The 6,000-nt window shown below is 43.7% G+C and overlaps 1 protein-coding gene across 1 annotated transcript in view; it reads left to right on the top strand.

Annotated features, from left to right (window-relative positions):
- Positions 1-1,755: 1,755 nt before the first annotated feature.
- Positions 1,756-6,000, top strand: part of TRIQK (triple QxxK/R motif containing) — a 531,698-nt gene continuing 527,453 nt past the window's right edge. The window contains exon 1 of the mRNA XM_069621348.1: positions 1,756-1,884. The gene's annotated coding sequence lies outside the window, so the exon portion shown is untranslated. The remainder of the gene's footprint in view (positions 1,885-6,000) is intronic.

Genomic DNA, 6,000 nt, shown 5'->3' with positions numbered 1-6,000 from the left:
TTGCACTGACAAAATATCACATCTTCTATCTGAACGACCCATATTTTCTGAGTGCACCTCTACAACCTGTTTCACTTTCTATGTGTGTCTCCTCTATTTTTAGCACTTTATTTTTGTTTCTCTCCTACTTGCCTCTACAACAATCATATTTTCGCCCCCTTTTTCACTCTGTGTAAGAGCTAGGGCCTTGGGACTCTAGCCCACTTAGACATTACAATCAGTGATTCCAATAAAAAGCTAATTATTATAGTGTACTTTTAAGACAATCTCTCACATTTCAGGAAAGGTTTAATAAAACATATAACTGCTAAGGATCCTTAGTCTCCCATTACCCTCAGAGGACTTGCCCACTCCGACAGAGACTTGGTCATCCTGCAGTAACAGCGGACTACCGTATTACTTTTGAGTTTTGCATTAATCTCTAAAGACCTTGTGCATTGTGATCCATTCGGGAGCCTAGTATCTTACATAGGGCCCCAAGTGGCACATTCATCCTTTGTACAGTGCCTATTGTTCATTTATTTAATTTCATTGGCTATTTTTTCTTCGTCCTAATTTGTACATTGTATATATCCTGTATTCATGTAAAAAACTGTATATTTTGCTATCATGTAAATATTGTAACCTGTGGATACGAAACTATGTAAGTCTTGCATTTCCATTTTGCTGCGCCCTTTTACTCACGAGTCTGGTGCGCTTAACAAATGAATAAACAAACAAACAAACAAGACATGCACTTGAAATGTGATTGTCAGCCTTACGATATAAGTCATTTATAAAACACCTGTGTTTCTAGGCGTTAAATGCAGGCATCTCTCAAAGATGTCCATCAATCAAAGACTGAAGTTGCCCTGTTTTGCCACCAATAGCAGAACGTTTAAAAGGTGGTTGGCTTTGAGAAAAAGGAGGGTCTGAAAGACAACAAATTCTATTCTTATAATTATGATCAAAGTAAACGAAGGTGCTAAAAGAGAAAAGTCACTGATAAAATCTCACAATCTCATTGTATACATTGCTTTGAAAACATATCAGGAAAAAATAGGATTATAGCTTTATTTTACCCATCCTGACTAGATGACAGTAAAAACCTACAAAGTGTGTGACTTTTCAAAACTGTATTCTCAGTGAAAGAAGTTGGGTTGTAAAACTGTATTCACAGTGAAATAAAACGCAAGGCATTTTAATGTCATCTGCTAGTCTTTATTTCACACAGCAGGTGATATTCTGCTTCCTTCCCATTTATTATCACACCTCTTAAAGGACAATGGTCTGTCCTTCCCATGTCCCCTGGCTATCTACCACTAATCTCTTACTGTTCTGGTTTGATTACACACAGCTAAACCTTAGGTGGAGAGGGATAGGGGTGCGTGGGAGGGGCAGATGGGCGTCCCTGCTCTTTGAAGTGTCACAACAAAAAGTGTAAACTCTGAGCTGGGACAAGGCTGCAAATCCCATCTGGGGAGAATAGAAATGTATTGAGTACCGGAACTCTCCTAAAGCTTGGAGAAGTTCCGGCTCTCAACACTGCCAGCAATGAGAAGTGCAGGTGCTGAGGGTCGGGTAGTGGCGGTCCATTTAAAGCACTGGTACGAGATGAACGGTCTTTCAATATTTATGTTCATTTTTGGAAACTTTCGACAACCACAAAACAAACGCATCAAATAACGTGAAAGCCTCCAATTCCCGGTGCGTTCTACTCCGGGGTGTTAGCCTTACACTCCATTTCACTGAAACGTGGCTTATAACCGCACAGCAGTCTCGTGGAACCTGGCTACAAAGGACACTCCCTTCCTACCACACGTGGGAGGAGAAACTAGGATAAACAGGAAGTTCGCCGCTCTTGAGAGGCTGGTGCACGCAGTATATGGGCCGGTCTCAAACACGGTAAGCTGGTAACCGGGGAAACGGCTCTACGCTGAATTGTAAGGCCGGGACGTTCCAGCAACGCTGCACACTGCGACCGCCTAGTGCCGTTAGCAGGAGCGTTGCGCGTCTGCCAGTACTACCAACGCGGTTACTCCCATTACTGACGAGAGCCGCCCCAGCCGACTCTAACGTGCTCCGATGGGATTGGTAACTGGGAACGTCAATCTCGCCCCACGACCTTCTGCCCGGGGGGCCTCCTTTCTTGGTTGTCATTCTGGCACTAGTTTTATTGGTAACTCCGCGTAGATGAATTGTCGCCGCTCCGGTGTGCTGGTCAATAGTTGCGTTGCCATTTTGGCTGTTGACTAACACTTGATTATTTTGCAATCGGCTCAGAGTGTTCGCAAGTATTTGATAGTTCGTCTAGTCAACAGACTCGTACGGGCATTTGGGGTAATGCCCAAGTTGCGAATTGAAAGTCCTAGGCCAGTTTTCCGTGGTAATGTGGGTCATTTTAATTGTTTAGTCCGCTGCCCAGCTTCTAGTTTTAACAATACTACAATTTACAGACCATGTACTTGAATGTTAAACATCCATATTCAATGTTTTATCTTGCCAAGTTACACGTGATATTTGTGCGTTTTGGCCACTTTCGTTTTGATTCCCTGGTCTCATTTTCATACCTACCGTTTCAATGAAAAGGCAGGTAAAACAAGAAGGTTTTTTTGCATCATATATATTTTACTTTAGGGAATGCTACTATGCTTGGAAGAGAGCCAGAGTGTTGGATGCAGTTGGAAACGTAACCAATTTTGTTAGGGCAGCATACACGTTTGGAAACCACTGCTACTTTGTAAATTGAATATGATGGGTCACTATTATATGTGAAACAACAGTCTATTAAACTCTGAGGCTTTTTTGGAATATCGTACACTGCAAACTAAATCACTTCTTGGGGCACCTAATTTTGTCAACTAAGGCACAGTGAGAAACGGTCTCACTCTTTGGTTAAGTTGTGAAGTCGGAATTTGATCATAGTCACTATCTTCCCAGCTGAAGTTAATGTTTGAGTTTACTGACCTAAAATAATACTGTTTATAGTATTCAAGCCACATTATATACCAACCTGACAATGTTATTGTTAAAGGTATTTGTACCGTGCACTGTCACGACCGGAATGGTCCCCAGGTGCTCTGGCGGATCTGAAAAGGGAAGAGGGTAGGAAGGTTAGCAGGGCTGAACCTGAGAAAGGCAAGAGAGCAGTGATGTGCTGTTGGCAGCCTCAGTTCGGTTTGCACCGTTCGCTGAGCTTAGGTGTCCTTTTCGGTTGTGAGCTGTTGTGTGAGGCTATGTGTGGTATGATTTTGTGTGTGAAGTTTGTTGTGCCTTTAGTTTGAGATGTGTACGTAGCAGGCGAGATTGTTTAGTGGGGTTGGTTAGTGGCATCGCTATTAGAAGTGAAGCATGCTAATCCTCACCATCCTGTCTGGATGTGATGCAAGCTGACGTCACAGATCTGTCTAGTTGAGCTAATCTGTACAATCCTCTCTAGGTGTGGTTCAAGCTGACATTCACAATTCTCTCTGGATGTGACGCAAGCTAATCTTTACATTTCTGTCTAGATGTGATGGAGCCTAACCTTCACAACTCTGTCTTGTTATGACGCAAGCTAGTATTACAGTTGTCTAGATATGACACAATGCTAGTCTTCACAATTCTGTTTTAGATGTGACGCAAGCTAGTTTTACAATTCTCTCTAGATGTGACGGGAGTCTAATCTTCACAATTCTGTTTAGATGTGACAGAGGCTAATCTTGACGATTCTGTCGAGATATGACGCAAGCTAATATTTACAATCCTGTCTAGGTGTCTGACATTCACAATTCCATCTAGGTGTGACGGCAGAGTTGGGGAGCAATGTATAAACCATTGTAGAAACATGTTGATTTTGTTTTGCATCCTAAATTGCACAGATGGGAACGTTTCTGTTGGCAATTGAAAGGACCCCTGCATACATGTTTGCACCACGTAGTGCAATAGTAAAACACTGGTAAAATTGGAAAAGTGTAATTATCTTCCGCAACTAATGATTGCGGGAGCGATCTACAAAAGATTCCTTTGGTGTACATGTCGGGCAGATTCCATCAGAATCAATTGGTTTTCCACTAGCATAAAAATACATGCTGGTGGAAAACCGAGCTGGTTTGGCCGGCGGACCCAGAAGAGTAGGCAAATGTGTTCCCTCCAACTTCACCATACAAAGTCTTCTGAAGGGGGAAAAGTACTGGCAAAAGCTTTTACCGCCACTTTTTCCACTGTGCAGAACATGGAACATTATCCACAATGATTGTAAATTTATTTTCCCATCCTGAATTTCAGCATGCATATTAATAAGAATCTACAAAAAAATTGACAGCCACAAAGTGAAAATATCTGTATGACTGGGTCATTGTTTCACACAGCGTGTTGCTTGATGATCACTCAACAATCGTAGCTTATTAAAACCTAGAATTATAAGAAAAAAAAAGTCCACATCCCATTATCTGTCAACCTCACTAGCCAGTTACCATTATAAATGGTCAGCTGCTCAGACTGTTAAAAAGATCTCACTGGGAGGTTCTGTTCAACCAGGGATTTTGTCTTTGAGTTGAGCGAGGCATAGCAAAAGCGGGGGTGGAGGTGGGGGTCGTTGGTCCCTTGTCCGTTTTTTAAATCCGCCAAATCCAACACTGCTTATTAACCTATAATGCTCAAGAGTATCTTATTTCTAAAGTGATCTTCAGTCCGGGCTGCATTTCTCACATTGCCTGTTCCCTCAACTCCCTTGTTAACATTATCAATGCAAAACAAAAGACTGAGGAGGCCTATCGAGAAAGGTCAAGATAAAATGCCATTTATTGCTGGTTTGCAAACTATTAAACGGACAGTACAGGAGGTGGTTTCCTTTCCTACTGCATGCCTCGAGCAGTGCACAGCTGCTTTCTTGCTGCGTCTGCAGCATACCACCTTGATGAAGACCTCCTCGTGGCCTGGTGAGCTTTCCCATGTAGGCTCACAACCTCAATTTTCCCTGTTGCTTTTTCTCACACACACCCTCGCTCCTTGCCCTGTGATTGGCTGATCCTGGGTCAGCTGACCCTCCAAAGCTACCCAGAACCCATGCAGGTGGATCCTTTACTTGCTGCACGCCTCGAATAGTGCCCAACTGTCTTCTTGCCTCTCCTGCAGCATAATACCTTGATGAAGGCCTCCTCGTGGCCTGGTGAGTTTTCCCATGTAGGCTCACAGCCTCCATTGATATAATATGGCATGGCATTTATAACACGCCTATAAACAAGTTGTTTCAAGGCAAGGGAGGGGGAACAGAGGGAAGATGGAGACCTTACTCGGCCAGGTGACCTTGAGATCACGCAGGGGAGGGGGGGAAGGGAAAGTGCGGGGGGAGGGGGCAGTGCAGTACATAGAAACAACAGTAATAAATAAAAACAATAGGTAGAAAGGGCATCCAGCGTGTGGCATGTGCAGGGGTGAGTGCAGACATCACATGTCAGGAGCTGGTGGGGGCTGTAGGCATACAACAGCCCCCAAGTGCAGGGGTTGCCTGGGTGGCAGTGCAGGTGTGCAGCTGGCAGGGGAGGGGACCTGGGCCTGAGATCAGAGTGTAGCCAGGTGACGAGTGCAGTTTCAGTCAGGAGTTAAGCATGTATCCTCATTTACTCATGTTATCACATTCCTTTATGGCGTCATCATATCATGAATCCTGTTCCCCCTACACCCGGGGTGACTGCTCAACTAATCTAACTACCCATCTTACACCCTTGCACTAATTCCCAATTCACCTGTTTTTTTCTTTGCACAGGGAATTCTATTCTATTCACCCCACCCCCCCCACCCCACTATGGTCCACTCCTTCTTTCTACTACTACAAGTATTACCCTTTACAATATTTATTTGTAAGGCACTTATACAGCAAGTAAATTGTGTTTCAATGCGCCCACAGGGCAACAGGAAGGGAACATGGGATTGGTAAACCATTAAAACACTGAACTATAAAGAAGAGAGAGAGAGAGAGACAGAGACAGACAGACAGACAGACAGACAGATGTAAGTGCCAAGTGGAGGAAGTGCTATGGA

Source organism: Ambystoma mexicanum, chromosome 5q, assembly GCF_040938575.1.
Source record: "Ambystoma mexicanum isolate Mex_15411 chromosome 5q, UKY_AmexF1_1, whole genome shotgun sequence".
In the NCBI taxonomy this organism is placed as follows: Eukaryota; Metazoa; Chordata; class Amphibia; order Caudata; family Ambystomatidae; genus Ambystoma; species Ambystoma mexicanum.
This window is presented reverse-complemented; position numbering and strand designations above follow the sequence as displayed.